Genomic DNA, 12,500 nt, shown 5'->3' with positions numbered 1-12,500 from the left:
ATTCAGACAAATGTATTTATTTGTTTATTTATTTTGATTTCAATTTGGCCAGAAAATATTGTGTTTTATATTACTCTGCTGTATTCTTTTTTTTTTTTTTAAACACCAAAATAAAACACGTATTTAGAATTTTGGCCAGAAAACTCGTCCTTCAAATCATATCCATCAATTAAAATGACCCACATTTTGTTGAAAAAACTCTAAAACCTGGGACTTCTTGAAAAATGATCCCAGGTTTGAGGGACGGCGACGACGACGACGATGATGATGATGATGATGATGATGATGATGATGATGATGATGATGATGGTGATGATGACGACGGTGATGATGATGATAATGATGATGATGATGATGATGAGGTGGTGATAATAATTGTGATGATGCTGATGATGATGAAGACGACCTCGACGACAATGATGATGAGATGGTGATAATAAGTGTGATGATGATGATGATGATGATGATGATGACGGTCCCTGTGTTGGTGATGGTGGTAGTGGAGGTGCATGTGGTGGTGGAGGTGGTGATTTCCACGGTAGTGTTGATGCTGATTTAGATAAATACAATCCCAAACATCTGAATCGTATCCCCTCCCTTTTCCACACTTCTTCTCTCCCACTGTCTTACGGCACACACCCTATTACATAATAATCATTGTTTACCAACCACGCAATTCCACACAATGCGTTTCCCAATCTAACCTGCCCGCATGTTTACTTTTGTCCCCGCTTGTCTTTAACCCGTTAACTGCGGTAGTCTGGAAAAGCCACGTATTTTAAAATTTGGCCAGAAAACTCGTCCTTCAAATATCGATCGATTTAAATTACCCTCATCTTGGCAAAAACTCTCAAACCTGAACGCTCGCCCAGGTCCCAAGTTTGAGAGTTTTTGCCTAGATGAGGGTCATTTAAATCGATCGATAGTTGAAGGACGAGTTTTCTGGCCAAATTTTTAAATACGTGTCTTTCTAGAGCACGACATGTAACTGGTTAATTTCATCTATGTATCTTTCATACATCTACACAATGTGTTTTTCAATTTATTATTATAACTATTGTTTAATCTTCTTCGTCGTATGAATGTCTCATTCTTGTCGGGCCATCTCGTTACATTATAATTCAAACTACTTCATTACGCAACGTGTGGCTCGGCTATCTGAAAGATGTGTTGGATCGCAGTCATCGTCCTCGTCATCATTATTATTATGATTAGCATCCATCATCATCGTCATCATCCTTTTTCTCCACCCCTCTCCGCCTCTCTCTCTCTCTCTCTCTCTCTCTCTCTCTCTCTCTCTCTCTCTCTCTCTCTCTCTCTCTCACCCTCCCTCTCTCTTTCTCTACTTTCTCTTCCCCTATTCCCCCCCCCCCCCCATCTCTCTATATTTCTCATTTTCGTCTCTTCTTCTTTCTCATCATCATCATCCTCAACCTCCTCCTCCTCCTCACCACTTCCTCATCCACATCTTTCATCTACCTCTCCCAATGTCCCAGCAATCCACATGTAAATGTCGTAATCCACACACAGCCCGTTATCTCCCCCTACCTATCCGTCTTACCACCGTTCCCTTGTTCCTATTCTTACTTCAGTCTACTCGAGATAGTGGCTAGATCTCCAGGGCTTAGCGCCTACATTGTTGACGGCACGTCCCAAACTTAGGGCCCATATCCTGTACACACAGCAATAATAGGAAAGCTTTGAACACTATGAAGCTACCTACCTACCTACCCATCGACATCTTTTTGATGTTTCTGGCTGATTCACAGGCCAATAAACAAGTATTCTACGATGTAATAAAGTAAGAATTTATATAATATGAATATTCCATTGTCGCAGTGAGTCACAGAAATAGTGATGTCACTTGTACGTATTTCCGGCCGTACTCATGGCCAGTCAACCAAAGTGTTGAGGGTTTATGGAATTTCACCCAGACCATACCACAGATTCTCTAATCTGTGGACCATAACTTCTTCCACTTTCAGCATAGAATTCGTTTTTAAGCAATATTATTATAATAATAATATAATTTTGTTGTTTTTCTTTTAGGTCGATTTTTGATTAACTTTGAAGTCTCCTCCCCCCCCCCCCCCCCCCCCCGTCCCCCCACCCATCCCTTTGAATCCATGATGTTTAAGCCTTTGTGTAACTGTGCGTACCCATGAACGTTTGTAGTCCGATTGGTATAATTTAGTGAGAACTTTTTACAATATTGGCTGTCTAAAAACAATTTCAAAGAGCTGAGTGACGTCGATTTCGTTCCTTCTATAAGTAAATCGTTTAATTAAGATTTCCTTCAGCAATTTGAAGAAATTGGCATATTTGACGGTTTACAGTTGTTAATTGAATAATGTACAATGAACTGTTTCGATCTAAACCACAAAGATAGTATGGTCGAAAAGTATTTCTTCTTTCGATTTTTTTCTTTTCTTTTTCTTTTTCTTTTTTATTCACGCTTCAAACTTTGTACAGACCTGCCAACTAATACGGAAATTTCGTAGAAAAGAATTTCGCATTTTCGGGTCCTAATGAACCATTATTTCAATTAACTCCTTGAAAACAAAGATTCGTTACTAGAGCTAGTATAAACGAGCTCAATGTAGATATTAATTTAATGTATTTAAACACAAATCGGTAATTTTAACAGTAGTTATAATGTCTACTATGATATCACCCACGAAAACTACGATTTAAAAAAAAAAAAAATAAATTTCAAGTTGGCATCTCTACTTGTACTTAACGATTCGACGCCCGCCCAGTCGTTACTTGAGGAATAAAAACAACAAATAAGTACAAGAACTTCTGAGAGAAATCTCTTCAGTTGCGCTTCTGCTTTGTTGTATGAGTCTCTGAAGTACAGACTTCAATGCATCTCTCAAGGGGACGACGGGTGTGAAGATGAAATAAGTGTGGCCCAGAATAAGACAGAAGGGGTCCTCTGCTTCAAAAGAAGGCGTCAACAAATATTCATTTAAATGACACGAGTTCAATCCTTTCTTTCTTTATTTTTTTTTTTTTAAAACTATCTTACCCTAGAATAAGTTTGTAAACAAAGATGTAATTATATGAAATGTGTTATCTGTGTTGTTAGTTGTCTGTGTTAGTGTTATACTGGTTCAAAAGAAGGCGTCAACAAATCGTCATTTAAATGACACAAGTTCAATCCTATATTTCTTTCTTTGTTTTTTTTTTTTGTTGTTGTTGTTGTTTTTTTTTTTTTTTTTGGGGGGGGGGGGGGGTTAAATTTTAAAACTATCTTACCGAAGAATAACACAGTTTATAAACACATGTGTTATCTGTGTTGTTCGTTGTCTGTGTTAGTGTTATACAAAAGGAGAACTGCCTATTCGAAAATTTAAAAGATCGTCATTTTTAGGAGATAAAAATTGTAGTCGCTTTTATAGTCAGACGTCTAATTATAAAAATCAACAATTTACCGTCACAAATATTAATTAACGCTTCAAAATCCTTACTATTATGTAGTTGGGCATCAACTTCCATTTTCAATGAGTTTTAATGGCTTAGAAATAATAGTCAATGAAATTGTGAATTTGTAGCCAAAATTTCGTTATTCTACGACTTTTTCGTAATAGAAAACAGGTCTACAAAAGTGTGAATTATGTACGTTTAGAGCCGGCACTGTATATTTTTTACTATAGTTTGTAGTTTGTTTTAAGCAGCTCGTCCTTGGAAATATTCCATCATAAGATATCACGTTTACTTTTATGATTGTAAAAAGAAGAGACAGAAGAAGTATAAAGTCACATTTCCATAAAATATCACGTTTACGTTTATGATTGTAAATAGAGGAGATAGGAGAGAGAGAGAGAGAGAGAGAGAGAGAGAGAGAGAGAGAGAGAGAGAGAGAGAGAGAGAGAAAAGTCAAATTTACCTTATTATCATTAATATTATCATATTACATCTTTTGTAAGCGATACGACTTTGTTTCTTGTCAACGGCCTTGACTTGACGTTTTGCCTTTCCTACAACCATACATTCAAAGCTTCTTCCCTTCAGTTTGAAATAAGTTTGGTTCCTCCCTCCCTCCCCCCTCCTGGGCCTTTATTCCCACGTCATGAATAGCATTATCATATTTCAATTCTCTTCCAATGGAGACTCAGTTCAAGTGGAAAATGAAATTTACATTTCTTTTTCTTTCTTCTCCTTCTTCTTCTTCTCTCTTTTTCTCTGTTTTATTGGTTGGTATAATAATGATCTCTCCCTACTACTTACTAGTGATGATGATGGTCTTAGGTTATGGCGGGTTTGTGTCGTGTGGGTGGCCCCCCTGTCATTGTTGGACATGATGGTATCAATTTTTAAAAGATAAATATGTATATTGTACAAGTGTTCGTTGTGAAATGACTTAGAACATGCTATAAAAACTCTCTTAATGATATGCAGATTTTGGGCTTCAATGAGGTTTTGCGTTGTTGACTATTCTATTACGGAGAGAAAAATATGATAGAAAGAGGGAGGTGGGGGGAGATAGAAAGAGGGGGGGGGGGGGGGGGGGGGCAGAGGGGAGAGGGGGATGGGGGGGGGAGTGGGGGGGGGGGGGGCGAGTCGGAGGAAAGGTAACTAGAAAGTCAACTGATGAGTTTTCCTTCTTATATTTATTTATTTATTTATATATATATATATATATATATATATATATATATATATATATATATATATATATATATATATATATATATATATATATTTCCCCATTAGTTATGCATATCAACATGCCAACTACTCCGAAAATTTTGATTCATCTTAACAACTCCACTACCACTTTATCTCATTCGTCTGTAAGTAGTTCATTCATCCTATTTTCTTGATGAAGGGGAAACCCGAAACGTCCATTTTATTTGTTTGCGTATATTAATTTGAAGCTTACATTCAATTTGAAATTGTTATTTATGGAGAAAGTGAGCAAGGGGTTATTTGAGTTTCTGTTTTCTACGTTCCTAGGTAATAAAAACAGCTGCGACTGGTTTATAAGGTCATTTCAAAAGTATCCTTGGGATGTTTAACTTATTATCATCATCATCATCATCATCATTGTTGTTGTTATTGTTAACGTTGTAACGTTATCACTTAATTACAATGTAAAGATAAGGCCACTATCAGTAATCAGAAGCTCTTATCTACAAATCCTTGATACGCTCATGTCAATATCCAGAACGATGTACTACAATATCACACAGCTTCCAGGAAAGGAGTGTAGCTTCTCTCATTATAATGTTAGATTTAGTCATAAGGGATTGACTTTTAGTTTTTAGTTTTTAGCAACTCATATATAGATGGAACGAAATCGACTCCACTCAGCTCTTTATTATTGTTTTTTAGACAAAGAGAGAGAGAGCGAGAGAGAGAGAGAGAGAGAGAGAGAGAGAGAGAGAGAGAGAGACAGAGGGGGGGATGCAGAGAAAGGAGAGAAAGAAATATATATATATATATATATATATATATATATATATATATATATATATATATATATATATATATATATATAGAAAGAATGAGAGACAGAGAGAGAGAGAGAGAGAGTGTGTGTGTGTGTGTGTGTGTGTGAGAGAGAGAGAGAGAGAGAGAGAGAGAGACACCCAACCAAACCAAAAACCAATAGTATGTAATTATAGTTATGTAACGATAAACCTTTCGATTGTAACAGGGTATTTATTAGTAAATAGTAAATAGCCGCTCAGAGTTGGAGCACAAAAGGTTTACTAGTCGATTCAATCGCCACAGATCTCTTCTATTTTGTTGTATGACAGAAGTAACTCTATCGGCTCTGGTAATACATAATGTATAACATAACTAATCCTTGCCACGTTTGGCATAACGCTGGTGTTATGTCGCTGATAATGCCTGTGTAGTGTATGTTAGGACATCTTATAATATATATATATTATATAGATGTCGCTGAGTGTTTGATGATGATGATGTTGATAATAATAATAACAATAATAATGATAATAATAACAACAACAACAACAATAATAATAATAATAATAATAATAATAATAATAATAATAATAATAATAATAATAATAATAATAAGTCATTATTTATAAAGCGTCCAGTGAAGACACAGCGCTAGGCGCACATAATATTCCATCCCAAGTCCTCTATTGGTGCCAAAGATATACTTTTGCGACAATCCCAATTTCTGTAGCATGAAACATGCATCTTTACGAAGAAAACGCTTGCAGCCAAGCTCTAGATATAACCCTTGTGGTATAACTCAAGTACCAATCAAGTACTTTCTTCGAGATCAAGCTTAGATCCAGCTTATTTATTAATCACTAATGGGTTTGTAAAGTATCTTGAAAACATTTCAGACTATTCGCGAATTCAAACCTAGATCCGTTTGTATATCAGTCAAGTTCTTTCCCACCAATCAAACTCCTGCACACCTCCTCTTTCTTCCCCCCCCCCCCCCCCCCCCCCACACACACACACACACACACACACAGACACACACACACACTTCCATTCGTGTCATATATAAAACCGCTAATCCTCATAGCGTTTCCCAGGCCGTGGTTTTGTATTGTGGATAATACACAATACGTTGTAGTAGTAGTTAGTAGTAGTCCTAGTCCTAGTAGTATATCCTAACGACCTTTTGGTGCCATAGATTGGATCTCTCCATAGATTAACCAGTTTAATGGCGTACTATGGAGAAAAAAAACCCACTTAATTTAAAATTTGGCCAGAAAACTCGTCCTTCAAATATCCATCGATTTAAATTACCCTCATCTTGGCAAAAACTCTCAACCCCGAGAGTGAAGGAAGATTTCACCAAGTCCTAGGTTTGATAGTTTTTGCCAAGATGGGGGTCATTTTAAAAGATCGTAATTTGAAGGACGTGTTTTCTGGCCAAATGTTTAAATATGAGTTGTTCCAGAGTACGCCAGTTAACTGGTTAATGTGGCTTAGTAGGCCTGCCAGAGTTGTTGTTGTCACCTAGTTGTAATCTGTGACACGGCGACAGACTTAACGTTCATGGCTGGAATTATTGTCAAACCCCACTCGCCCTTGAATGGACAGGCTGCACGTTTGAATCCCGGCAGAGGCGCTGACTCCAGAATGCAGTCTAACGCAGCGCCTACGTAGTCGGGAGCCTCTGTGGTGTAATTGTAGCACGTCTGACAGGTAATCAGAAGGTCTGAGGTTCGATCCCCCATTTTGTTCAGATCTTTATCTTGCACCGGTGCCTGCTCCTTAATTTCTTAATATGATTTGACTTTGCCGAGGAATCTAGAAAATCTAGTTTGAAATCCTGCTGTAGATTTATATCAGGACACAAAACACATTTTCTGATTAAACAGAGGGGGGGGGGGGGGGGGGGGGGGGGGGGGAAATGGATTACCTCAGCTCAGCACTGCCGCGTTCTCTGAAAAAAAAAAAAACACATTGAAAAAGTTTAGGCCAGAAAACTCGTCCTTCAAATATCGATCGGTTAAACTAACCCTCGTCTTGAGAAAAAGCAGTTGATACTGGATTTGCGGAGATGATCTTCAACTTGTCAAAGTGTCTTTTACTTGAGACTTCTGAATCTTGGAGGTCTGTGCAACTTATCGACATGACCTCGGGTCACCTCTCGAGGTCCCAGGTTTGAGAATTTTTGCCAAGACGAGGATTGTGTAAATTCATCGATATTTGAAGGACGAGTTTTCTGACCTAATTTTTAAATACGTTTCTCGTCTATGCAGAGTTCGGCAGTTACTGGGACAGGGTAAACTAAATTAGAGCCAAATTACTGTTATCATTTGAAGTAGCACGATTTTCACCAGTGTATTGTTTTAGTAAGACCAAAGTTTTCAAACTGCGATTGTCAGTATAATATTATTTTGGGGAAACATCTGCTCCGTGAGATCGACTTTTGTATTTCACATCAAAGAGGATTCGGTTTTATTTTTTATTTTATTTATTTTATTTTTGTAGGTCTTGTTGTTGTTTTGTAGGGGGGTTTTGGGGTTTTTTTTTTTTTTGTTTTTTTTTTGTTTTATATTTTGTTTGTTTGTTTTTGCATTTTTTGTTTGTTTTTTTTTTTTTGTTTTTTGTTTTTTTGTTTTATTGTTTAAAACCCTTGTTCCTCTTCTTACACCTTTGATAATGTCGGAGAGAGAGAGAGAGAGAGAGAGAGAGAGAGAGAGAGAGAGAGATAGAGAGAGAGAGAGAGAGAGACAGAGAGAGAGACAGCGAGAGAGACAGACAGAGAGAGAGAGACAGAGAGAGAGACAGAGAGAGAGAGAGAGAGAGCGAAAGTTGTCAATAGGATTGCGGGGGAGGAGTTATAACTCTGGCTTTATTCGTTTTCCATTTTTTTAAAAATAAATCTATTTAAGATTGTGTGAATACGTTTTCAATGTAACCACACTTCAAGCCGTTCTTTTAGCACGTTTTATTGTCAGTACAATTAATCAATTCTCACAGTTGACGAGATGACGATTATTTCTGTTCAACGTTACGCCTTCGCCTGGTTTTCTTTAAACTGGAATTTCATTGGAATCATGAAGTCATGCATAAGAAAGAAGTCAAGTGACAGTAGTCTTCATTATATCACGGGAAGACGATACATACTGGAATTTTATCAAGTATTTCACCCCCCCCCCCCCCCCCCCTCACTCCTCAACCCATATCCCCGCCGCACAAAACACAACTCAACCCTTAGTCTCTTCCCTACCGTTTTTCTGTGGACGTATAGAAGGTACTATTTGTTTTGGAGTGGAGATTAGGGTTCTGGAGCGTAAAAGTCCCAGGGTGAGATTTGTTTGAATCCGTAAAAACCATAAGGTGATCTGGTGGTTGCTTTGGCGAGTGGCCAGATTCGTAGTCACACCATTTTGTATCATCTGCCAAAAGACACTTTTCTCATTCTTGTCAGGAAACGTTTACACCAAAACTGTGGATGAATTAAGATGTCTCCAAATTTGTCAAAAGGTTCTAAAGCTGAACCAGGCTTCTTTGAAAGTCTAGGGTTTAAGAAATTTTACCCAATTAATTACCGTACTTCGGAAAAATATGTATTTCAATATTTGGCCATAAAACTCGTCCCTCTAAATGTCCATCAATTTAAATCACTCTCATCTTGGCAAAAAAAAAAAAAACTCTCAATCCTGGGCCTGATGGAATGCCTCGCGAGATCCCAGGTTTGAGAGTTTTTGCCAAGATGAGGGTATTTACATCGATCGATATTTGAAGGACGAGTTTTCTGGCCAAATTTTTAACGAGTTTTTCCATAGTACGGCAATTCGCTAACTGGTTAATAAGTTTGACGTCGTCTGAAGCTGTCCATATATTATGAAGTAAACATTTCCTGGACGAAATGGGAAAGTTGTTTTGTCCATGTTCATGGGTATAAGTCTATAATAGTCTATACGTCACAGCACCTCCACCGTGTCATACCATAAGACTGTCATTGAAACCTCGATGGTTCTATAAACATACAGTCACAGTACCTTAATACAAACACCTCTCCCTCTCTCTCTCTCTCTCTCTCTCTCTCTCTCTCTCTCTCTCTCTCTCTCTCTCTTTCTCTCTCTCTCTCTCTCTTTTTAAATTCTTACTTTCTTTCTTCGATTCTGAGCATATTCCGATCACCAAATAACCATTTTCCCTGAACGAGTGAGGGATGCGGGAAGGGAGGAATGGATGACAGATGGAGGAGTAAGAGAGATTGACTGAAAGAGAGAGGGAGAGAAAGAGAGAGCAATAGATAGAGAAATGGAAGAGATCGGTTCAAAAACTATCAAAGCTGGAAACTGAAGGAAGACCTCGTGAGGTCCCAGGTTTAAGAGTTTTTGCCAAGATGAGGATTATTTAAATCGATCGATATTTGAAGGATTAGTTTTCTGGCCAAATTTTTAAATACGTGTTTTCTTTCCAGAGTTCGACATTTACTCAACTCGTGAATCTAGAAGTCTAGGTCTGTTATTTTAAATTTCATCGGCATTAATATTGAGGTCTGCGGGATAGAAAGGTGTGGATTAACGAGGCATGACTGTAGTACTATATAGTAGTAGGTACTCCTTGATACTCGAACAACTTATTCTGTAGTACGTAGGTACTATGACTGAACAGGTTTGCTGATTGACTGATTGCTGGAAGAGATTTATGGCTGCCCCCCCCCCCCTTCCATTATGCCTAGGGATATTATACAAGAACACACGAGTGGATATGTAATTTATATACATTTTGTAACGCTAGTTAGGCACGTATTTGACATATTATCTATACCGTTATTTTTTTTTAATATACTTTTTTCAAAAAATATTTTACTTAAACTATTATATTAATGTAGCAATACTATCCACTCAAAGACAATCGGTGCACGATAAAGTGCTTTGACCGAAGTGTACATATATGCAGGTCTGACATCCGAACTCACTTATGGGCCTAGTTTAACATTGTTGTAATGGACAATATATTGCGTCATTTTTTGAGATTTCCATTACAATTATGAACCCAAAATGAATTGAGTTATCAGACCTGCAAATAAGTAATGCACGTCGGCTTTGACCATATTTGATATTATGATTTTTTTTTTGGGTCTTCCTCTGCCATTTTCACTCACAATTGAACATAATTTACTTATTACCTCAAAGCCAATCAAAAGATACCTCCACCCACCAATTCGAACAAAACTGATCTTTTTGGTCGACTTTAAACATTTGATCAGAATTTAGCTTACAGAAAATTTGTGTTGGAAGAATTGAGATTTTTACATAGAATTAGTTAGTGTCAGAAACCAACTGATTCTTACAAAACTGACCTTTGTGTGGTCTACTTTGACCCTCTCCATACCAACTATAGGAAAATCGTCACATTCGTTACGATACAACCAACATTTTTCGTATTCAAATTTCTTTTGTACATCATAAAAGTTAAAGAAAATGAACAGTGTGTTGTAAAGTATGTTTTGCTAAAGAAAGTATGTATCGCAAGGACTTACTGCTATTGTATTTGAGTGATAAATAATATATTTTTGTGTTAGTTGGGTGTGGCGTTTTGGTGAATATCCTGAAAATGGCTGGTAAGGAGAGAGTTAAACATTTGATCCGAAATTGGTTTACAGAAAATGTAATTTGTGTAGGAGGTATTGAAATTTTTAAGTAAAGAATTAGGCAAATGATTTTATTGTACTGGTACCATAGAAAGGTGGTGGTATTTCATTGTACAGTATCAAGTAATTACGCTATGCATTGACGTATGGGTTATCTCCCAGTTCATCAGAGTTACTCAACTTTACGCTTCATGTCGTGTCGCCACAACTGCACTTTTTATTTCAGATTTGATTTTTGGGAAACTCCGGGAAAAGTAAAATGTACTTTAATTTTGATAGTAAAGTACTCGTATGACTGAATTGTGTTGATTCTGTACTGAGGGGTCCCATTATCTAGGGGGTCCCATTGTTATAGAACACCATACGTGTTGTACAATACAATATGGGTTATCTCTCAGTAGATCAGAGTTAACAACTCGCACTTACTGAACTTTGTGATTTTGGCATTTTGTTTATCTTATTCTCCTTATATATATATATATATATATATATATATATATATATATATATATATATATATATATATATATATATATATATATATAATATATATATATCTTTCTATTTCAATGTAGAATTCTAAATTTGATTACAAAGTCTCTGCCATTACGCACGATAACAAAGAATACACAGTTGGCAAGCCAGAACATAATTGTTATAATTGTAATGTTTGAAATGGTTGCCAACTTTCCAGTCTTCTGATGCACATTTTTGTGATGATACTTCGTCCCGTGTTTACTCACCAGGTCTAATTATATTGTGATCGTTAATAAGGATTAAAATGAGAATGAATGAATTGACAGGTCGTAGGATAAGTAAGAAGATGGATGAATGGATGGGCTGGTGGATGGAAGAATTGATGGACCGATGGATATCGGATGGATGGATGGATGGATAGACTGATGGGATGGATGGATAGACTGATGGCCGGATGGATGAACGGATGGGTGGATGGATAGATAGACTGATGGATGGATGGATGGATGAATATCGGATGGATGGATGGACGGACAGATACCGGATGGATGGATGGACGGATAGATATCGGACGGATGGATGGGTAAATGGTGGGAAAGGAAAGAAATAGGAGAGAATGACTGACAGCATGACAAGATATGCAAGCAGATAGATAATCAGACACGTATCGCTGATTTCCAAAACTCGCCTCATGTGTCTCTTCTCCAATTCTCCCAGTTCTTTCCGCTTGACGTCCGTCGGACAGTGGCCGGGTGACCATCCGTGAAGTAGGCTATCTTCCCACTGGTTATTTTAGTTAACCACTGTACTGATTTCCCCGTGTCATCCTGGAATGTCAAGAACGATTTTCGAGCTTGTCCCATTTTACAAGTCAAAACAATTTACCTAGGTCTCGCTAGATTGATTGGTGAAAGCATCCGTAGAATTTTAGTTTTAAATAATAATGATATACCTTATG

The 12,500-nt window shown here is 37.3% G+C and overlaps 1 protein-coding gene across 2 annotated transcripts in view; it reads left to right on the top strand.

The window, feature by feature from the left end:
- LOC144964498 (semaphorin-1A-like) overlaps window positions 1–12,500 on the top strand; it is a 156,186-nt gene that overhangs the window by 93,048 nt on the left and 50,638 nt on the right. The gene's annotated exons all lie outside the window — the stretch shown is intronic.

This window comes from Berghia stephanieae, chromosome 2 (genome assembly GCF_034508935.2).
Source record: "Berghia stephanieae isolate SIO BIC M18660-M18661 chromosome 2, UCSD_Bste_1.3, whole genome shotgun sequence".
Taxonomy (NCBI): Eukaryota; Metazoa; Mollusca; class Gastropoda; order Nudibranchia; family Aeolidiidae; genus Berghia; species Berghia stephanieae.
The sequence above is the reverse complement of the archived record's forward strand: the minus strand, read 5'-3'. Positions and strand labels throughout refer to the sequence as shown.